The sequence below is a fragment of the Artibeus jamaicensis genome, unplaced genomic scaffold (genome assembly GCF_021234435.1).
Source record: "Artibeus jamaicensis isolate MK-2021 breed Jamaican fruit bat unplaced genomic scaffold, CSHL_Jam_final scaffold_286, whole genome shotgun sequence".
Lineage (NCBI taxonomy): Eukaryota > Metazoa > Chordata > Mammalia > Chiroptera > Phyllostomidae > Artibeus > Artibeus jamaicensis.
The window spans coordinates 5,735,015-5,759,338 of NW_026522034.1; the positions used below are offsets into that span (position 1 = coordinate 5,735,015).

General features: G+C 37.4%; 1 protein-coding gene and 1 pseudogene across 8 annotated transcripts in view; both read left to right on the top strand.

Annotated features, from left to right (window-relative positions):
• The window catches only part of MYO9A (myosin IXA), a 312,362-nt gene that overhangs the window by 12,704 nt on the left and 275,334 nt on the right, over positions 1-24,324 (top strand). The gene's annotated exons all lie outside the window — the stretch shown is intronic.
• On the top strand, positions 21,353-22,638 carry LOC119043327 (keratin, type I cytoskeletal 18-like; annotated as a pseudogene).

Sequence of the window (24,324 nt, forward strand, 5' to 3'; positions counted from 1 at the left end):
TAGTTAGCCATAATAGTTCATTAGATTTCATTTTGGGAAAGTATTTCATTGTGTGGTTATATTACAGTTTACTCATTCTAGTTTTGATGGACATTTGAATTGATTTCAATTTCTTGCTGTTACACAAACAACTCGGTGGTGAGTGCTCTTGTACCTGTTTCATGTTTGCAAGTATGCAAATGTTTCTCTAGGATTCCTAGGAATGGAATTGCTGGGTTGCAAGGTATGCATATATTAAATTTGATAATAGCAAAGTGTTCTTCAAAATTATTTCAATTTATACTTCCATTAACACAATGTATTACAGTTCCTATTGCTTTACTTTCTCAATATTGGGTATTGTCAGACTGTAATTGTTGCCAATCTGAAGGTATGTATCTCATGATTTTAATTTGCATTTCCATGATTGTTAGTGAAGCTGAGCATCTTTTCACAGTCATTGAATTTTTTCTTATACTCTGTTTAAGTTGGTTGTCCAGTTTTTTTTTTCTTTGAGGTGGTCTGTGCTTTTTTACTGATTTTTAGAAATTCTGTATGTGTTTTGGATACTGGCCTCTCAGTTCCACCTGTTACAAGTATCTTGTTTTAGGATTATTTCACTTTCTATTGTGCCTGTTGATGAACAGAATTTCTCATTTTTAATGTAGTTTTCTGAATCTTTTTAAAGAAAGCCTTTCCTAGTCTGAAGTAAAGAGATGTTCTCCCACATTATTTTCTAAGAGCTTTTAAGTTTTAATCTTTTACGAATTTGGTCTTTACCTGAAATAGATCTTGTGAATAGTTTGAGGTCCAGTTTCATTCTGTCTCACTTCAGATGGATACCTGAGAGTGTCAGCATCAATTTTGAAAAGTTCATCTTTTGTCTACTGATCTGCAATGACACATATATTAAGTATTCATATTTGTGTAATTCTTCTTCTGAACTTGCTCCTCTGTCCTATTGATCTTTTTGTTTTTTCCTGTCCTAGTAACACCATCTACTTAAAGTTTTATAAGTTATGATATCTGATAAGGCAGGTCTTTTCACCTTGTGTTGTTCTTCAAGAGAGTCTGCTGTTTTTTTCCCCATTGCACTTTCATGTATATGTTTCAGAATTACTGCGTCAGATTCTGCAGAAAGAACCCAGATAGTCCAACATAAAAAAAGCAATATTTGGGGTTTTTTATAGGAATTGAATTGATTCTAGATTAATATGGGGAGAACTGACATTTTTCCAACATTGAGTCTTTCCGTCTGTGAACATGGGTATCTTTCCATTTCTGTAATGATTGATTATGTCTTATTTTTTCAGTAGAGGTTTTGTACATTATTTGTTAGCTGTATTTTGAGCACTTTGTATTTTATGATACAGTTTTAAGTAGTGATATTTTTAAAAGATTATTTTCTAATTGTTGCTGATATATACAGATATAAAATTTACCAACTTATATTGTTAAATTATAGAATTATTAAAAGATTATCTGTATATTTTTCTTTTTCTGTTTTCATGATTATGTCATATGCAAAAAACACTTGTTTCTTGTTTCTAATTCTTATACTTATTGTTTTTTCTTGTTTTTCTGTACTGCCTGGTATCTGCAGTATAATGTTGATAGAAGTGGGTAGGGGCTATGCTTGTCTTGTTCTTTATCTCAGGAGAAAATGTTCAGCACTTCTCCATTAAGCAATCTTTAGGCTTTTGTAAATACCTTTTATTGATTAAAGAAATTTCCTTCTGTTCCTAGTTTGCTAAGATTCCTTTAGAGACATTAACAAACATTGAATTTTATGGCTTTCTTAAATACGTTTGATTATATTAATTGACTTTTTGATTATTATCAGATTTATCTTTGCTTTCTTGAGCTATTCCTAACTTGATTATAGTACATCATACTTATATTGCTGGATTTTATTTGTTAATACTGGTTTGGAATATTTGCATTCAATTTCAGGAGTAAGATTAGTTTATGATTTGTCTTTGTTGTATGATCTCTGCCAAATTTATTTGTTTTCAGAGATATGCCAGCCTCATAAAAATAATTGGAAGGAATTTACTTAAGATTGGATTATTTATTTCTTGAATATTTGGGAGAACTTGCTGATGGTAAAGCAGTGTGGATCTGTAGTTTTCTTTGTGGGGAAGATATTTTCTAGAGTTAAGTGTTTTTTAAATAGGGCCATTCAGGTTTTCTGTGTGTTCTTGAGTAAGTTTTGCTAAGTTGTGTAGTAATTTTTAGGTTTCTTTTCTGACTTCATCTAAATTAAACAGTCCTATTAATCATTGTAATATTTTCATCATTGGTAGTGTTTACCCTCTTTTTAATTCTTGATATCTTTTTTCCCCTTATCATCTTGACAGAAGTTTGCCAGTTTATGGTTTTTTCAAAGACCCACCTTCTGGCTTTTTTGGCCCTTTCTATTATGTATTTTCTTTTTATATCTCATTTCTATTATTTCCTTTTACCACAGTGTATTTTGCTATTTTTCTATCTTGAATAGACAGTTTCCTAATTTTTGTTTTTTTTCTATTATACCCATTTAGATATAAATTTTCCTATAAAGCATTGCTTTAGCTGCATCTCTCAAGTTTTGAAATGTAGTGGCAAACCACAAGGTTGCCAGTTCGATTCCCAGTCAGGGCACATGCCTGGGTTGTGGGCCAGGTCCCCAGTAGTGGGCATGCAAGAGGCACCCACACATTGATGTTTCTTTCCCTTCCCCCCCCCCCACCCTCCACCCCATTCCCCTCTAAAAATAAATCTTAAAAAAAAAAAGAAGAAAGAAATCACTGGTCTAGATAGTTACAAAGGTCCATCCAAGTTCAAGGGGGAGAGAACTTAGGGAAAAGTGATTAGGTGATTGATATCAATGAATGATATTGTCACATTGTAGAAGGGTATGTAGGATGGTATATGTAGGTGTGAAAGATACCATTTGTTATTTTTAGTTACCTTTTGTTACTGGTTTCTGTTTATTTTCACAGAAAATGATATTATGACTTCAGTGCTCTGTTGTGTTTTTTTTTCCTGGATTTCTGATTTACATACATATTACATGTATTACAATGTTTCTTTTCTTGTTTTCTATTTTCTTGTTTATAATGGGTATTTTTTCAGATGTTTCTTAATTCACTAATTTCTAAACTATTCCACTTTGTTTTGAATTTCAATTGTTGTGTTTTACAATTTTATAAATTCTTTCTAGTTCTTTTTCAAATCTTCCAAGTATTTTTTGTGGTTCTTGTCCCTTTCAGGTATTTTAAGGCATGTTTATTTCTTTAATATTGATAAACAAATATTTTATGTATGACCATTTCCTTTATCTGAGGTTTTTGTGTATTTATTTCTATCTTTTCATGATGTTTTGTTTCCTTTTTGTTCTAAACATGCCTTTTCTTGGTACATTTTTTGTGACATTTGTGCATGTATCTTCTAGATGTAATAACCTGTTTTTTTTTTTTTATTAATCCTCACCCAAGGACACTTTTTCAATGCTTTGAGAGAGAGAGAGAGAGAGAGAGAGAGAAAGAAAGAAACATCCATGTGACAGAGAAGCATTGATTGGTTGCCTCCCTATGTGCCCCAACCGTGGACCGAACCTGCAACCTAGGTGTGTGCCCTGACATGGGGGATTGAAGTGGCAACCCTTCAGTCCATGGGGCTATAACCTGGGCTTTTTGTGTTACTCGGGCGATGTGAATTAAGATCATAGATTTGTATGTGTGTGTAGAATAGTGGTAGCTAAGGTGGTGGTATGTGTCATGTGACCTGTACTGCCTGTTTTTGTAAGATCACAAGTTAATCATGGTTTTTACATGTTTAAATAATTGGATAATAGGGATAATATTTTGTGACATGAAACTCAAATTTTAGTAGCCTTAGTTTTATTGGAACCCTTGTTTCTTTTGTGTCATCTGTGGCTCTTTTCATGCTACAATGACAGAGTTAAGTGGTTGCAACAGAGATCATATGGCCTCCAAACCCTAAAGTATTTATATCTGGCCTGTTACAGAAAAAGCAGTAACTTGCCAGGAACTCTTCTTTCCATTTTATTTACAGCTGAGTGCTAAAGAACTTTCTTTGCAGTTCTTAGGGGGTAGGTTAAAGTGGATCACATCTGCTTTGGTTCATTTTGTGGGTTCCAGTTGTATGGTATAGGGTCTCCAAAGAGACTTACTACCTAGAGTGGGCCCTTGGCTTGGCTTTTATCTTTATGAGACTGTGAAAATCAAAGCCCAATTTGGGCTTTGGTCAGGGGCTAACTAGGCTTCAGCACTCTGCTTACCTCTTAGAATTCCTGCCTGCTCATGTGTCTTACAATTCCTTACTGTCATTTCAGCCCTTTGATACTTTTAAGAATATGTATTTTCTATTTTATTTAGTTTTAAAAATTTCAGTGGGTATTCTGTTCTAGTTAATTGGCCATATTATTGGAGATTGATAATCTTTTTTGAATATGAGGAAGTTAAGACTCAGAGTAGCTTGCTTCAAAGTTATTGGTAAGTAGCACACAGAGATTTTGACTTTAGGGAGCTTATTTATGATCTAAGAATGTGAGCAATTAGTATTGCACACTTTTTTCCATGTTCACAGTATAGTCTTAAGGATTTCTGCTGCTTGGGTCATGCAGGAGAAATATCTCAGTTACAGAGGACAAAAAAGGCATAAAATACTCAAAAGCTATTTGGCAGGGAAAACATATATAGATACTAAGAAGTAAAAAATGTTGAAAAAACAATGGAAAGTTATGTTGATTGTTTAAAAGACAGTAAAATTCAGTATATTTGCCATTTTAATATGTAAATGAAATATAAAAGTACACCTTTATTGTGGGCCTATTTGGTAGCAATCATTGTTTTTTATATACAGTATCACTTTTAACTTCATAGCAACTGTGAGTTAGGAAATGATGGTAATTTCTTACAGTAAATATGCAAACATTTAGGGAAGATGGATTATTATTGTCCAGGATTACACAGCTAAGTGTTAAAAGGGGGAATCTGAACCCCTGTATGACTATAAAGCCCATGTTTTTTCCCCATAAGATTGTGTTGCAAAAAAAAAAGTTCTCTAAATGGTTAATGGAGATTTTATGAAAATATATGGTTAACATTTCTGTACTCATATAAGAATCCCTCAGGCTTTTCATTTAGAGGTTAGTCTTATTTTAGACAATTCAAATAAGTATTTGATTTTTAAGATCACATGGAACAGAGGCAGCAGTGAAACAGAGGAGCATTTGTAGGTTGTTAACTGACAGCAGGAAAAGCTTTTCTGTGAACTTAAAAGAAAACCAATCTCGTGATTCTAAGGATAGGGGCAGACCATCTTGCTCATATACATCAGTAGTTTCTATGAATGTCACTGTCATACAAAAATTGACATTTGTTGCAATTTTCCAAATTCTTAAGAAAAGCATACATTATATTCAGTATACCCTACTTAAAAAGATACAAACTTTGAAATACATTGTAGAAATAATTTCATCCAGAGTATTTAAAAATAACTTCTAATGCTTAAAGAGCTGAAATTCCGGTTCATTGGAAAACTTATATTTCTATAATGACTTCTAAAAGTTTTGAATATCTGAAATTTTACTAGTAAGTAAATGTGTGCTAATAAGTAATTCGTGACTTGCTATCTGATTCTATGCAGTAAAATAATGATTACTAAGTTGCAAAATAAACATTAATTACTTTTACATAAAACTAATAACTTTTCATGAATACTCAGTCTTCATTAGTTATTAATTCGGCATCATTATCTCACAATTTAACAAAACAGAGGTAAGATTGTACTCCCACTCGAAGCCATTGGCATAATTAGTTTTAGACATATAGTGAATAATGACCTTTGTAGAAGAAATAAAACCCAAGAAAACTTTCAGGATTGAATTTTTCTGAACGTGGTCTGGCAATATTTCTGTTAAGATCAAGATCTCAAAGGAATAAAAATGTTTCATTTGCCATATTTTGACTCTTCAGGCAGTAAGGCATTATTTGACGAATATTTTGAAGCATAACTTAGCTGTTCTCATTCTAATGAGAACAGAATTTTAGGCTTTATTCTTGAGTGAATTGGTAAGGGATAATACTCTGTTCTTTGGAAGGCTGTTGCTTTGCAAAATGAACATTATTGGTCAGAGAAAGGAGGCTGGTGACTGGATAGATGAACACAGATTTATCAGTATAAGTAGAAAAATCAACTCTTAGCTCATGTTTTGTTGATGGTAGTCAGTGAAGCTGTACTCTCTTGATATATTTGAAGAGAAGTGTTTTTCACTTCAATAATCTATGTAGAGTTAACGTTTGAATTTTCCCAACTCATGGGATAGCTGCAGTAATAAAAAAAAAAACACAACAGAAAACACCCTTCTGGTGTGAGTAATAAGATAATCAACAGAAACCAGCATGTTAATGGTTTGTTCACTAACCAGAAGTGCTTTCATTGATTGTTGATGTTTTTGAATGCCTAATTGTCAACACTGCCAAGGCTGAGAAGTATATATGAGGCAGCTGATAAAGGAGTGAGTGGGGGGGGGAAGGTGTCAGTGGCAAGTTGACAAATATGTCAGATTACAAGTTGGATAGTGTGTTGGAAAATAGACCTCTTGACAATGGTGGTAAATACTAAGTGAACAGATGATTACAGTTGAGGGGATGGAAGAGGAAGGAACTTGAGTATATTTGAATCTGTTGGAAAAACAAAACAAAGCCATGTATATATGACACTAGGCACAGAGGATATTGTATTTCTTAGACAATGGCTAGAAACTAGAGTTTGTATCCTGTGGATTCCATTATAATACAGTGTCAATTAAGATGTATTAAGGATTGTGTACTGAAGACTGGTAGGTAGCTGTATTAGTTTGCTAGGGCTGTCATACCAAAATAACAGACTGGGTGGCTTAAACAACAGAAATTTACTTTTTCACTGTGCTAGAGGCTGAAAGTGCAAGATCAAGGTAATGGCAGGTTTGGATTCTCCTGGGGCTTCTCCTTGGCTGTGTCCTCACATGGCCTTTTCTCTGTGTGTTTGCATTCCTGGTATTTCTTCATCTTTTTATAAGGACACTAGGCTTGTTGAATTAGGATTTTTACCTTTGTGATCTCATTTAAGCATAATTATCATTTTAATGGTTCTTTTTCCAAATACATTGAGGGCTAGGGCTTCAACATGTGTATTTTGGGGAAACACAATTTGGTCTATAACAGCAGTAGTGTAAATACCAACAACTGGACACAAGCTAAAATTTTGTTTAGAGAAAGGTGCAGTGGAAAAGAATATAAGAAAGAAAAGGCACTCATAAGAGCATTTTGGTAGTTTATCCGTGTCAATATAGTAATCTCAGACCAATTCTTTGCATATTCTGAAATAAGGGATGCTGTTGAATGTTGTATTCATCAGGGTGTTAGACTCTACACCAGATTTTTTTGTGTTTTTTTGGGGGGGAGGAAGGGAGTCTAGGAGTCAGCTACATAATGAAAGAAAAGGGTGAAATAGAAATACCATAATCATTGTAAGGATGGAGTTATTGATAAAGTGGGAACCAGCAAGTAGTACTTGTTCCTTTCCTGGTCATTCGCAATTGAGTGATTTAAAATTCCTTATAGATGTGGAAATATTTACAGATAAAGATCTATGCCAAGAATGTTTATTCTTAAAGGCCTAGAATACGTTTTGTGAAATTCTTCAAAATCTGAAGGGTGGTGTTTTTCTATACTGTTACCTTCTTAGTGCTGCCCTTTTGAGGGAAGGGAGGGAGAAAGAGGGAGAGAAACATCAGTGTGTGGTTGCCTGTTGCATGCCCACTACTGGGGGGGACATGCAACCCAGGCATGTGCCCTGACTGGGAATTGAACTGATGACGCTTTGGTTTGCAGACCAGCACTCAGTCCACTGAGCCACACCAGCCAGGGCATCCTCTTTCAAAATAACAAACTTCTGTCTTTTTTTTTTTTTATATTCATTTTCAAATACAAGGTTTAAAGAACCATTTAGTATTTTATTTTTTGAAAGTTCAGGTATGTTTTACATATCGTTAACCTAAATCTTCGAGTGTATAGGTTGATAACTTTATAAAAATGTAAAAAAATATTTTTAATTAATGGATTTTTTAAAAAGGCAGTTTTGTTTACAGAAAAGTTAAGCAGAAAGTACTGAGAGATATACTTTTTTACCCTACCCCTCCAGTTTTCTCTGTTAACATCTTGCATTAGTGTTGTCTATTTGTTACAAATGGTGAGCCAATATTAATACATTATTAACTAGGGTTCACTGTTTGTGTTGTACATCTTGTAGGACTCGACAAATATATAAAGACATGTCTCCACCATTATGGTGTCCTACTAATGCGTTTCATTTTCTTAAAATCTTCTGTGCTTCACCTATTCATCCTTCTGTCCCTCCTCTGAACCCCTGCTAAACTGATCTTTTTACTGTCTTCATATTTTTGCCTTTCCAAAATAGATAATTGGGGGAAAAACAGTATGAAGGCTTTTCAGATTGGATTCTGGATTCTTTCATGTAGTAGTTATACATTTAAGATTTCTCCATATGTTTTAATGGCTTGATAGCTCATTTTTCTTTGTTGCTGACTAATGATTATACTGTATATATCATTATATAATGATTATATCCATGCAGTATATAATACACTGTACATACATATTATATATAATATCCATCCAGTATATAATATGATATACTGTAGCTTGTTTATCCATTCACCCTTTGAAGAACACCTTGGTTGCTTCTAAGTTTTGGCAGTTATGAATAAAGCTGCTGTGAACATTGGTGTACATATTTTTGCATGGTTATAAGTTTTCACCTCATTTGGGCAAATATCAAGGAGTAAGATTGCTGGATTGTGTTTAGTTTTGTAATAAAACTGCCAAATTGTCTTCCAAAGTGGTTTATTTTGCATTTCTACCAGCAGTGAATGAGAATTCTTCTTGCTTTAGATCCTCACCAGCATTTGATGTTGGTATTATTTTGGATTTTTGCCATTTTAATAGCTATGTAGTAACAGCTCACTGTTTTAATTTTCAACTCTCTAATAACATAATATTGAGCATCTTTTCTTATGCTTATTTGCCATCTATATATCTTCTTTGGTGAGGCATCCGGACCTTTTTTCTCATTTTGCCCATTTTAATTGGGCTTGTTTTTTCCTTGTCCTCCAAACTGTTGATTTGAGTCCCAGTTTCCTTCCCATCACTCTTGGTTCCCTGTACATTTTCCTTTATTTCACTTTTTTATAGCCTTTATTTTACTTTTCATACCCTTCATTTTTTCCTCTAATTTGTGACCATATTCAACCATTTCTGTGAGCATCCTGATTACCAGTGCTTTGAACTATGCGTCTGATAGGTTGGCTATTGCTTTGTGCCTTAGTTGTATTTTATCTGGAGCTTTGTTGTTTCATTTGGACCTTTTTTCTTTTTTGACTTATCTAGCCTGATACGTGTTAAGGGGTGGAGCCTGAGGCGTTCACCTGGGCAGGGTAACCCACATTGATGCATTATGATGCTGTATATGGGGGAGGGGTCTGAGAGAGAACAGTGCTGCTTACTCTGCTCTCTGCCTGTTTTCAGTCACTTCTTCCCCCACAACCCACAATCAAATTGGGCCCTTTTTGTGGTGATTTCTGGGCGTGTGGGTTTGTGTATGTTCTAGGACTCTGTAGGCCTGTCCAGTGAACTCCCCTTTGAGGCTAGGGATTTCTCCTGCTTCCTCCTCAACCCCCACAGATGTTTTCAATTGGTGTTTTGAAGCTGTATTTGTCTGTAGTTTTTGAGGAACCCTGGGTTGTGCAGTCTGTCTTGCTCCCTAGTTTTTCCTCCTGGTTTATCTGCATGCGAATGTGGGACTGCCCAGTCCGCCAGCTGCTGTCTTGCCCACCCCCATCCTCCAGCTGCTGCCTTGCTGTGAGTCCCCTCTGCCCTGCTGCCCATCTCCATCCCTCCTACTGGTCTGGATGAATGTTTCTTCTGAATCCCCTTGGTTGTCAGATTTCCATACAGTTTGATTTTCTGTCCTGGTTGTTTTTTGTTTTTAAATTGTTGTCCTCCTTTTGCTTGTGCAAGGAGGCACAGTGTGTCTACTATGCCTCCATCTTGGCCAGCAGTCTTTTTACAAAATCTTTTATTACAAAATCACAAACATGTAATTTGTAACATAACAATATCATTCTCAAGCACCCCATATGACATTTTAGGTGAAATGTTCAAGTTTATAAATTATTACATCCATATTATTCCCTTGCCAACCATACTCAAGCAGGTGTTACGTCTACTGAACCCTGTATATATATATATATATATATATATATATATATATATATATATATATATATATTTATTTATTTATTTTTAAATTTTTGTTTTATTGATTATGCCATTACAGTTGTTCTATTCCCCCCTTCATTCCCCTCCACCCTGCACCCCCCCCACCCCTACCATTCCCCCCCCCTTTAGTTTATGACCATGTGTCTCAAGTTCTTTGGATTCTATATTTCCCATACTATTGTTGCCCTCCCCCTATCTATTTTCTGCCTACCGTCTATGCTGCTTATTTTCTGTACCTTCTCCCCCCTTCTCCTCCCACTCCCCTGTTGCTAACCCTCCATGAGATCTTCATTTCTATGGTTCTGCTCCTGATCTAGCTGTCCTTTTAGTTAGCTTTTGTTTTTGTTTTAGGTGTGGTTGTTAATAACTGTGAGTTTGCTGTCCTTTCACTGTTCATCTTTTTTTAACTTCTTTTTCTTAGGTAAGTCTCTTTAACATTTCATATAATAAGGGCTTGGTGATGATGACCTCCTTGAATTTGATCTTATCTGAGAAGCACTTTATCTGTCCTTCCATTCTAAATGAAAGCTTTGCTGGATAGAGCAATCTTAGATGTAGGTCTTTGGATTTCATGACTTGGAATACTTCTTTCCAGCCCTTTCTTGCCTGTAAGCTCTGTTTTGAGAAATCAGCTGATAATCTGATGGGAACTCCTTTGTAGGTGACTGTCCCCTTATCTCTAGCTGCTTCTAGGATTCTTTCCTTCATTTTAATCTTGGCTAATGTAATGATGATGTGCCTTGGTGTGTTCCTTCTTGTGTCCAACTTCTTTGGGACTCTCTGAGCTTCCTGGATTTCCTGGAGGTCTATTGCCTTTGCCAGATTGGGGAAATTCTTCTTTACTATTTGTTCAAATAAGTTTTCTACTGGTGGCTGTTCCTTTCCCCCTTCTGGTACCCCTATAATTCGGATGTTGGAGCATTTCAAGATGTCGTGGAGGTTCCTAAGTCTCTCCTCATTTTATTGAATTCTTGTTTCTTCATTCTTTTCTGGTTGGTCATTTTTATCCTCCTTCTGGTCCACTCCTTTGATTTGAGTCCCAGTTTCCTTTCCATTACTATTGGTTTCCTTTGTATTACCATTCATTTCAATTAGTTTAGCCTTCATATGTTCCTCTAATTTGTGACTAAAATTAGCCAGTTCTGTGAGCATCCTGATATCACCAGTGTTTTGAACTGTGCATCTGAAAGTTTTGCTATTTCTTTGTCACTTAGATTTATGGGCTCTGGGGCTTTGAGATCTTCTTGAGCCATTTTTGGTCTGTTCAAGCCCATTAAGTATGAGGAACGGAGCCTTAAGGGTGGGGCGGGGCCTCCAGGGTGGGGTCCCTGGTTTGTGACGCTGTGTGTGGGGGCAGGGTCAGAGTGGGGAAGTGGCGGCCGTCTCTGCTGCCTCCGCTTGGTTGGTAGGGCCTCACTGCCCACTCCCTTGTTGGTCTATCTGCGCAGGAATGTGCCAGCACAGTCAGCCTGCTGCCCTTCACCCTCGCTGGATCCGCCCATTGCTCTCTGGGTCGAGCTCACTAGGTCGCTCAGTGGGTTGGCCCTTTGCAACCCCACACCTGCGATCCGCGTGCCTGAGTCCGTCTGACCGAGTTTTCCTATGCAACCCCGCTCTGCCAGCTGCTGACTTCACCCCTCTTACCGGTCAGGCTGAAAAATTCGTTGTTATTGGACTTCTGAAAAGTTCAATTTTCTGTGTTCTGGCTGTGTTTTCTGTTGCTAATATTTTGTTGTCTCTAAACTTGGTTGTGTGAGAAGGCACGGCATCTCCACCTATGCCTCCATCTTGGTGGAAGTCCCTGAACCCTGTATATTAAATCAATATTTTTCTCAGAAATTTTTAATAAGATTTTTTTTGTTTTTTTAAAACTTTTTAATTAATTATGCCATTACATTTGTTCTATTTCCCCCTCCATTCCCCTCCACCCTACATACCCCTCCCCCACCATTTCCCCCTTTAGTTCATGAACACGTGTCTCAAATTCTTTAGATTCTGTATTTCCCCTACTATTCTTACCCTCCCCCCTATCTATTTTCTATCTACTGTCTATGCTACTTATTTTCTGTACCTTCTCCCCCTTCTCCTCCTCCCACTCCCCTGTTGCTAACCCTCCATGTGATCTTCATTTCTATGGTTCTGCTCCTGATCTAGCTGTCCTCTTAGTTTGCTTTTGTTTTAGGTGTGGTTGTTACTAACTGTGAGTTTGCTGTCCTTTCACCGTTCATCTTTTTTATCTTCTTTTTCTTAGGTAAGTCCCTTTAACATTTCATATAATAAGGGCTTGGTGATGATGAACTCCTTGAATTTGGTCTTATCTGAGAAGCACTTTATCTGTCCTTCCATTCTAAATGAAAACTTTGCTGGATAGAGCAATCTTGGTTGTAGGTCTTTGGATTTCATGACTTGGAATACCTCTTTCCAGCCCCTTCTTGCCTGTAAGGTCTCTTTTGAGAAATCAGCTGACAGTCTGATGGGAACTCCTTTGTAGGTGACTGTCCCCTTATCTCTTGCTGCTTGTAGGATTCTCTCCTTCATTTTAATCTTGGCTAATGTAATGATAATGTGCCTTGGTGTGTGTCTTCTTGGGTCCAACTTCTTTGGGACTCTCTGAGCTTCCTGGATTTCCTGGAAGTCTATTTCCTTTGCCAGCTTGGGGACATTCTCCTTTATTATTTGTTTAAATAAGTTTTCCGCTGGTGACTGTGCCTTTCCCCCTTCTGGTACCCCATAATTCGGATGTTGGAACGTTGAAAGATGTCCTGGAGGTTCCTAAGCTTCTCCTCATTTTTCTGAATTCTTATTTCTTCATTCTTTTCTGTTTGATCATTTTTTTCTTCCTCTGGTCCACTCCCTTGATTTGAGTCCCAATTTCCTTTCCATTACTATTGGTTTCCTTTGTATTACCATTCATTTCAATTAGTTTAGCTTCCATATGTTTCTCTAATTTGTGACTAAAATCCACCAGTTCTGTAAGGATCCTGATAACCAGTATTTTGAACTGTGCATCTGAAAGACTGGCTATTTCTTCATCGCTGAGATCTATCGGTTCTGGGGCTCTGAGTTGTCCTAGAGCCATTTTTGGTCTATTCGTGCCGTTAAGTAAGCGGAGCAAAGCCTTAGTTGTTTACCAGGACGGGGCGACCCATGTCGCTGGTTTGTGACGCTGTGTGTGGAGGCGTGGTCAGAGAGGGAGCAATTGCGGTCCTCTCCGCTAACCCAGTCCGTCCAGTCACACCACTCACCCCGGGCCTGTTTATCCGATCGGAATTGTGCGAGCCTGCTGCCCCGCGCAGGCTTCCCTTCTCACTGGTTTATCTGCACGCAGATGCGTGACTGACCGACCGCAGACAGCCAGCCGCGCCTCTTCCCTGTGCGCTCACGTAGCTAGCCCGCGATCTGCGCCTTCGGCTGCTTGCGCACCGCGCACCAGGGGATTTTTTCTTGCCAACCTGCTCCGCTGCTGGCTTCGCTTCTCTTACCGGTTTAGCTGAGCATTTAGTTGTCTTTGGACTCCGTATTGTCGATTTTCTGTGTGGCTTGGTTGTGTTTATTGTTGTTAAAAATAGTTGTTCTTAGATTTGGTTGTGCACAGAGGCAAGGTGGTTCCACCTACATCTCCATCTTGGCAGAAGTCTCTTTTAATAAGATTTTTAATAAAGTTCTCATTAATTCTCGTATCTGGGTCATGAGTTGGCTTCATTTTGACTTTTTTTTCTCTTGCCTGCTGGTCACATTTTTATGGTTCTGTGAATATCTTATAATTTTTATTTTATATGTGTACATATAAATAACAGTGAGAATGAAGTATTGCTGCTTCCTCCTGTAAAAATACATGCTGACTCCTTGGAGAAAAGGGTTAGGGGCTAATGTCTTCATTATGATACAAAATTAAATCATGACTGGGCTGGGTTACACCTATAGTTAATTTTGGTTTCCTGTGTTTTGAGTATTGATTTGGTCTCCACCCTACCATAGAGCTTGGGATTTAAGTACAGGTAGATCATAGAGAGTTCTTGGTTTTTCACTCTCCAGAAGATCCCACTTTGCCTCCCTAGTCTGCTTCTATATTTATGTACACTGATGCAGACTTGATGAAAGTTGATTAGGGAAGAAATTTTAGATTGTATTGATTAGCTTTACGTCTGGGACTCCTTTGGATTTTAGTCCATCATATTGGTTGAAAGAGTCATTTTAACCCTTTGTTCACAATGACTTTAGAATTGAAAGTGGTCACTCTACCCAGACAGAGTATGTCCTTGAGTTTATTTGAGTATGTATTTGAGTTTATTTAGACTTGTGTTCTCAGCTGTCTAGTGGGTTAAAAATTGATTTTGTAGTTTGTCCAGGTTTTTCTTGTTTTTATAGTGGAGTGACTGTCTCTTGTGACCTTCTGTATTCTAACTGGAAGGAAAATCTTCAACATGACATTATTTTATTAGTTCAGTTAAAAATTAGTTAAGAATTGTTGCCTTGGCTGGTGTGGCTCAGTGGATTAAGCGCCTGCCTGCAAACCAAAGGGTTACTCTTTCTATTCCCAGTCCGGGCACATGCTTAGGTTTTAGGCAAGGTCCACAGTGGGGGGGGGGGGGCGCAGGAGAGGCAACTTCATGCTTGATACTTATTTTCTTCTCTTTTTCCCTCAGTCTAAAAATAAGTAGATAAAATCTTTAAAAAATTAGTTTAAAAATTGTATTAGTTTCTTTATTTGTATAGATTAAAAACATGGTGTCCTCTGAATTCTTTAATAGCCTTAACAAATTTGCTGGCATGCTCAAGTGATTTAAACTTTGCTTTCCTTCCCATTTCCAGTGAAGGTGATATAGGAAGGTGTCCCCCTCCTAAAAGAAACAATGGAATTATTTTCCAGATGGTGGGCTCCTTATAGTATAGGCTTCTCCCACTAGGTGAGTATTTTGGGAACCCATCTGTATCTGTGTACCAGCAGTCGTCATTGTGAGAGGCTGCATTTGGCTTCGGTGAATTTTTTTGAAGACTTTTTAAAGTAAGATTTTATTTATTATTTTTAAATAGAGGGGAAGGGTGGGGGGGAGAGAGAGGGAGAGAAACATCAAATGTGTGGTTGCCTCTTGTGTGCCCCCTCCTGGGGACCTGGCACACAACCCAGGCATGAGCCTTAGAGTGAGTGTCAAACCAGCAACCCTTTGGTTCACAGGCTGGCGCTCAATCCACTGAGCCACACCAGCCATGGATATACTCTTTCAACACATTTTTCTCATTTCATTTTGGTTGATTTATGAGCGTACCTGCCCACACTGCGCTGAATATTCAACAGTTTTTGACCAAAAATGGCATGGACCCTATGCCCCATGCCTCCTTATTCACCCAGTCTCACCCTGAACAATTTTTTTTTGCTCCCCCTGGATGAAAAAAAGTCCTCAAAGGGAAACAGTTTGCTGATGTGGAAGAGGTGAAAAAAACCCCAGCAGAAGCACTAAAAGGCATAAAAATTGACAAGTTCAAAAACTGTTTTGAGCTGTGGAAAAAACATCTCCGTAGGTGTATTGCATCAAATGGAGAGCACTTTGAACATGACTAAAGTTTAAACATGTAAGAATACATACACAATTTTTTATGAATAAATTTTGTTTTTTGGGACTCCTTGTAAATTATAGTATGATTACTTATTATTATAGCACAGGAATGCTTAGTTAAATTTAATTATCCATCAATTATTTTTTTCCTGGATTTTAGCTTTTATGAATAAAAGGCAAGTGCTGCGAGGATAGGTTTTAGTTAACTGCTCTTTTTCTATTACAAGGACTGAGTCAAGCAGTTGGAAAAGAGTCCATATGGCCTGCAGAGTCTAACATATTTACTGTCTGTCCCATTACAGAAAAAGTTGGCTGACTCTGCACTAGACCATGGTTAAGAGCCTGTTCTAGGTCATACAAGCACTTCCGCTTTACCTGGATTTTTTTCCGTAACTTTGTGGATAGTCTTTTAATTTTAGCAGACTGTGGTACCAAATTTACATATTAATTGTCATTGTTGGCATTTCCTGTTGGTTGCTTTTTGTTAGCAGTCACCTTAATCCCATGTGTCAAAGTTATCCAAATACTTGATTACTGTTTTTTTTTCTTTTAAACATGAAGGGGTCTTTTGCTATAAAATCATTGCCAGGGTGAACCATTGCTAAACAGCTAATCCCAGCTGTAGTTTATGTAGTTTTTTGTTATAACAGTGTGGCCTTCCTAATCTAAATTTCTTCTGTTAGTTGTTATAACACTGTTATTGATATTTTAATTTAGATTCCCTTGAGATGTGAACAAATGTGATAGGTTGGCTCTATGAGTAATTTACTAGGACAGGGGGTATGCCTGGATCTAGTGGCTGTTGCCAGGTGAATTCCTTGGCTATGGTATTATGATATTTCATTGGTCTTGATAATTGCATTAGTAGTTGCTTGAGGTACGTTCACCTTTTGATTCATCTTAGTTACAGGAGCTGCTTAAATGATATGTAAGTATTTGAAGCAAGTATTGCAAGTTGTTGGTCATGGTATAGGTATTATGATATTTAGAGATAAATACTTGGATTAAAAAAAATATTTTATTTATTTATTTTAGAGCAATGGGAAGGGAGAGAGAAGGAGAGGGAAAGAAACACTGACGTGAGAGATACTTGATTTGTTGCCTCTTGCACACCCCAAACCAGGAACCTGGCTGCAACACAGGCACATGCCCTGATGGGGCATTGAACCAGCGACGTTTTGGTTCGCAGACCAGCACTCAATCCACTGAGCCTCACCAGGGCAGTGTGGATTATGTTAAATCCAATAAATAATGTTAGGTCACACTTGATGGGTAGTAGGTAGCAGTGCCTTAATTTTAACTTCTGGGAACAAATGGTTTGCTGTATTTCTACAATGTCCTAAATATTCATATTATTAGAGGATAATACTATGAAATAGTAAAATAGATGACTAGCCATGACTGATTTATAATAGGAAAGGTAAGATATCTGGTCATAGGTAGGTAATGGAATACTCTATTGTTATTATTGTTATTATATTAATAAAACTTGCCAATATATAGTGGGCTGCTTACTGTGTGCCAGATACTATGTGCCACATTCTTTATATGTGTTAGCTTATTTATCTCTCATACTAACCCCATGAGGAAATTGAGGTACGTGCCTGTAGTCAGCCAGCTACAATCATAAATCAAGCACAGAATGGTCACATGATTTCCATAGTTAAAAATCTATAGGTCATTTCTCTATTCTTATCTGACTACATTTACCACTTCTTGAAATACTTCATGACCCTTTAGGCTGTTTATCCTCTTCTTCAGTTTCCTTTGGGAATGGTGATAAGAATGCTTACCTTCCAAAGTTGTTCTGAGATTTAATGACTTAAGTGAATAGTTTGGCATATAATAAGTATTGTAAGAGTTAACCATTATTACTGTTACTACCCGTCTTACTACTATATGCTTTTAAGTCATTAGCTGCTCTATATTTGACTCTCCTTTCTTTCTCTCCTGGACCACTTTTATATTGGCAATGAACAGGGCTTGGTCATAGTTCTGTCTGCAGTCTCTGAGAGTTCATCTAGTCTGATTGCTTAAAATGCCAACCACATGTGGGTGATTACCAGATGTGCATTATCTGTAGCCTTTTCCTCATTTGGTTTTCAGACCATATATCCAATTGTTTGCATGATATTTCTATTTGCATATTCTGTAGGAATTTTAGACTTACTATTATTAAAGCCACAGTAAGTCATTTCCTTCTCCCTCCCAAACAATAGTAAAAACACAAATTAACATAAACCAGTTTTTTCTCTTCCCTGTATTAGTAAATAGAATCACTATTTACCCAGTTGCTTTTAGTGAAATAAACCTAGGTGTTGTGTTTGTTTCTTCCTCTAATCTAAGTTGGCTATATGGAATAAATTTACTAGAATGTTTCAGTGAGTTCGGAATACATGCCCAATCTGTCCACTTCTTTCTGTCTCCATTACTACTCTCTATCCAACAACCCTTGTCTTTGCCTGGACTACTGCAACAACCTCCTAATTGGTCTTCCTGCTTCTACTTCTCCCTCCCTCTAATCCATTCTCTTTCAAGCAATTGGAGTAATATCTTAAAAATATAAATTAGGTCATATTACTCCTTGTATCCCAAAGCAAACAAAATACCCAGAGTCTTTCTATTACTTTTAGAATAAAATCCCAGATTACAAGGTAGCACACAGTCTAACCCCTTCCTATCTCTGACTAATTTTACCATATTCCTCTTTGAATACTTTGCTTCAGACACACTGACCTCCTTTTTGTTTCTTATTTTGTCATTTTGTACTATTTACTCCTGTTAGCTTCAAGCATTTCACCCATATGTTAGCAGTTTATTCCTTCGGGTTATATAGGCTTCTTGCTGCCTTGAAGAGGCTTCCCTGAGTGTTACTGATAACTAAAATAAGCATACCTAAGCCCTCTAGTATAATGATAGATGAGCTGCTTCCCACAGGCCAGCTTTGGCAGGTGGCCTGTTTTTGTACTGTCTGGGAGCTAAAAATGGTTTTTAGATTTTTTTAAACATTTAAAAGAGTAAAAGAAAACATGCACAAAAAAAACTTTGACTATGTGACGAGGCCTTATGTGACCCACAAAACCTAAAATACTTACTGTCTGGTTCTTTACAGAAAGAGAACTTAACAGATATCCAAAATGACTTTGTTCATTTGTTTCCTTGGTATTTTTTTGTTCTTAGAATGCTTAATTGTTGAAAAGTTTTGGAATGTTGGTTAAGATCTCTCTATTGAAGGAATTGAGCAACAACAGTTAATAAGATGAACATTAGAATCATTGTTCAAAGGGTAGAAAGGCAGCACAGATAAAAAAATGTTGTAGGGACAAAGTCTAAAGAGTCTGTGGGGCTTCTCCCAAAGTAGACAAGAACGGATGGTCTGTTAAAAGGATCTACTGTTCTCATGACTTTGAAAGCCCCTCAGAATCATTCATGTAGAGGCTTCAAATCTTGAGTTTCAAGTATGCCTGTGAAACTATTCAGGTGATTAAGATGTGCATATATGAGAAGCTACTAAGTACCTGAAATGTGGCACATTGTGGAAGCATGTGTGCCCTAGGTAAAGTAGTAGTGAAAGATATTCCTAGGGTTTAAGAATATGGAAAGTGATGTTAAATCTCACAGCATTTTGATGGTCACTGTACAGTCACTGAGTATCTATCTTATCAACAAGACCTCCAAAATACATGTTTATGGAGCTCATAAATAGATCAACCCATAGATGAACTTCCCTAATCTTTTATTCTTATGGAATCAAAGCAAGAGATGCTCAAATGAATGGTAGCTTGAAAAAACTTAAGGAGTAAAAATTTATGAATATGTAAATTAAGAAAAAGATGTCTTTTTCCATATTTACTGCTGAGTTTGATGTATGTCTCTCCTGTCTGTCACTTTTCATATTCTCCTGTCTACTTCACCAGCCTGATAGGTGGTTCATGATAAGTTATATGATTGCTTATGAATCTCTTATATATTGATAGTAGGGATTGTGAGGTATCACCCTTTGAAATAAGGGTTTCACATATTTATTCAGCAAACATTTTTTTCTTTTTTATCCTCACCTGAGGATACTGCTTTGTGGGTGCGGGGGTGGAGACAGACATTGATGTGAGAAACATCAATTAATTGTGTTCTGGTATGTGCCCTGACTGGGGATCGAACTCATAACCTGGGTATGTGCCCTGACTGGGAATTGAATCTGCAACCTTTTGGTCTACAGGATGATACTCCAAACAACTGACCCACACTAGCGTTCAGCAAATACTTTTTGAATTTTTACTGGGTACAGATATTGTGTAGCAGATAGAAAGACAAAGAAATTGCCCTAAAAATGCTGTAGACTAGTAAGGGAGAGCAGCAAATATGCACTAAACAGTTAGATATGCAGTTTTGGAGTTTAGTGGCAAGGCAAAACTCAAACATTACTAATGCATAGAAGCCTTTCTTAGGGCCACAGTGTACTTCCTGGTCCCCTTTATTACGTACTAGCCCTTATGCTAGAGAAAAACCTAATGTGAGGTATAGTGGGGTCAGACTTGATCTCTACTCTCTAAAAGCTTTTGATTTCATAAGGTAAATACGACATTTGCCTTATAAAATGTAATATAAGGCAGTTTATATAAAGGCAAGGTAAATGGTGGTTAAGAATCCCAAATATAGGACCAGACCTAGAAATGTCCTAGCTGTGACATTTACTGGCCTGTGACCTTAAACATGTGCCAACCTCCATGTGCTTCAATTTCTTGATTTGTAAAATGGGGATGATAATAGTCTACATTTAATTAGGGTTGTTATGAGAGTTAAATGATGTAAGCACATAATAAATGCTATATGAGTGTTTGTTGCTATTCTTTTTAACTACTGTCATGTTTCTCATTTATGTGCTAGGTGTATATTGGTTAAGAATTTGGGATATGCTTCCGAACCCCAGATCATCCACATACTAGTTATATTATCTTGGGATCATCATATAACCTCTCTGGAATTGGTTTCTTCATCCGTAAATGAGTATAATAGCACACATTTCTTATTAAATGAGGTAATATAAAGCACACAGCACAGTTCTAATTATCTGCTCAATAAAGATATGATATTTTTCTTCAAGCTATAAATGAAATAAAATGTTACAGAATTTCAGAAAATTGAAGTACCACTTAATACATGTATTTAGACTATGGAAGCTGAGGGAGAGAGTTCTTTGAAGTACAGTTTCCTTTTCATGAGTACTGTGGAAGGGTGTTTGATAGTGTTGTAGGCATATATCATTGAGATAGCAAAAGGAACCTCAGACTAAATGACCTAGGAAAAATCACTTATAATTTCAAATTAAAATAGAATTTTTGTATTTTCATTAAGAATTGTAAGGAATTGTAGAATTGTTAGCTTTTCTCTCAAATAATTCATCGTATTATAATTATGAGTAAATGCAGCTTCAACCTGGGTCTCGGCTTCTCATCTTCCTCTCTGAACAACATGAGCTTCAGCACACGGTTCAGCTTTTCCACAAGCTATAATGGACCCTAGGCTCTGTACAGTGGCCCAGCTACTAGGTCTGGCTGGCCAGCAGCATGGCCAGTGTCTATGCAGGTGCCAGGGGCTCGGGATCCCAGATCTCCATGTCCCGCTTCACCAGCATGCAGGGCAGCTGGGGATCTGGGGGCCTGGCTGCAGGGATGGCTGGGAGTTTGGTGGGCATAGGGGGTACCCAGAGTGAGAAGGAGACTATGCGGAACCCGAATGACTGCCTGGCCTCCTGCCTGGAGAGGGTGAGAAGCCTGGAGGTTGATAATTGGAGACCGGAGATCAAAATCTGGGAACATTTAGAGAAGAAGGGACCCCAGGTCGGAGACTGGGGGCATTATTTTAATACCATTGAGGACCTGAGGGCTCAGATCTTTGCAAATTCTGTGGATAGTGCCCGCATCGTGCTACAGATTGACAGTGCCCGTCTTGCTGCTGATGACTTCAGAGTCAAGTATGAGATGGAGCTGGCCATGTGCCAGTCTGTGGAGAATGATATCAGTGGGCTCTGAAAGATCATTGATGACACCAACACCACTCGGCTGCAGCTGGAAACAGAGATCGAGGGTGTCAAATAGGAGCTGCTCTTCATGAAGAAGAACCACGAGGAGGAAGTAAATGGTCTACAAAACCAGATTGCCAATTCTGGGTTGACCATGCAGTTAGATGCCCCCAAATCTCAGGACCTTGGCAAAACCATGGCCGACATCTTGGCCCAGTGTGACGAGCTGGCTCGGAAGAACTGAGAGGAGCTGGACAAATACTAGTCCCATCACACTGAAGAGAGTACCACAGTGGTCACCTCTCAGACCGCTGAGATAGGCGCTGCTGAGACGACACTCATGGAGCTGAGATGTATGGTCCAGTCATTGGAAATTGACCTGGACTCAGTGAGGAATCTGAAGGCCAGTTTGGAGAAGAGCCCGAGGGAGGCGGAGACGCGCTATGCCATGCAGATGGAGCAGCTCAGCAGGATCCTGCTGCACCTGGAGTCAGGGCTGGCTCAGACCCAGGCAGAGGGGCAGCGCCAGGCCCAGGAGTATGAGGTCCTGCTGAACATCAAGGTAAAGCTGGAGGCTGAGATTGCCACCTACCACAGCCTGTTGGAAGAAGGGGAGGACTTCAGTCTTGCCGATGCCCGGAACAAGAGCCCCTCTTTACAAACCATCCAGAAGACCATGACTCGCAGGACTGTGGATGGCAGAGTGGTGTCTAAGGTCAACACATCACAGTTTTGAGGCATTAAAGTCAGCAGAAGGCCAATAAAAAGTTTATTGAAAGATAAAAATAATAATTATGAGTAAATGTTAGTGGGTTACTACAGAGTAGAACATTTGTTGAGTAAAACAATATAAACATTTTTTATAGTCTATTAGAATGAGTAAACATGTTGAAGCTTCTGGAATTTTATTAATTATAAATGGATACAAGCACAGGAGTTTCATAAGCATTCCATCCATATTGGTAAATTAAGAAAAAAATCTCATTTTAAAAACAGTGGAAATATAGCTTGAAGAGGGGGAGTTTTTAACTTATTTTAAGCATCATGTTTTGGCTATAGTCTATATGGTGGACTACATCCTAGTAGAATGGCGAAAGATCAGTTTATTTGGAAATTATGAAAATAATGTAATATTTTAAACATAAATCTTTAGAATAATATTTAAACTAGATATTTCGTACTTAGTGATTAAAGTGTAATTTTGAGACATTAAAATATTTTTCAATTACAGTTTACATTGAATATTATTCTGTATTAGTTTCAGATGTACAGCATAGTAGTTAGAAAATCGTGCACTTTATAGAGTTGTCCTCCCAATATTTCAAGTATCCACCTGGCCTCGTACGTAGTTATTATGGTATTATTGACTATATTCCCCATGCTATAATCTATGTCTTCATGACCATTCTGTAACTACCAATTCGTACCTTTTAACCCTTTCACCCCTCCACTCAGTCCCCTAACCCACCTCCCCTTTGATATATTCTTAAGTTACACAGGAATAATTTCAATCAACATGTAGATTGATAATCAACATTTATTACATAAATACCATTTTAACATCAAATAACATTAGTTATGCCAAAGTTTTTCCTTTTTGTGTTGAGATACACAGTAAAGTGTGCAAGTCTTCAGTGTTCATAATTTAAAAATTATGTGTATATATCAGCTTATCCACCTTCTAGATCAAGATATAAAATGTTCAGTCCGGCTCGAAGGACCAAAAAAAAAATGTTCATGAAACTCCATACCACTCTTTTTGTGCTATGCCTCACCTTCTCAGAAGGGAACCATGCTTCTGAAGTTTATAGATCATAGATTTATTTGTTGTTTGTGAATTTCATATAAATGGGATAATACCACATGTGTCTTTTTGTATCTGGCTTTTATCACTCTATCATGTTTGTGAAATTTATATTGTTGTATCATCAGGTTTTAAAAAAGATTTTATCTATCTATCTATCTATCTATCTATCTATCTATCTATTTTAGAGAGAGGAGGAGGGAGAGAAACATCAACTGGTTGCCTTTTACATGCAGCCAACCAGGGACCTGGCCTATAACCCAGGCATGTGCCCTGACCAGGAATCAAACTGGCAACCCTTGGTTTGTGGACAATGCCCAATGCACTGTCCCCACACCAGTCAGGGAAGTTTGTTATTTTTTAATGCTTTATTACTGTATGTATGTATTCCATTTATTAACTTTATTGTTGATGGACATTTTGATTGTTTTCCATTTTGGGCTATTTTTTGAACGATATGGCAGTGAACATCTTTGTACATATATTTTAATGGACATAAACTATTTTGGAGGAGGTTTGATAGTAGCTCATTGTAATTTTGATTTGCATTTTGTTGATGACTAATATTATTAGTTAACTGTTACTGCTTAATGAACAACTTGAAAATTGCCAGTGATG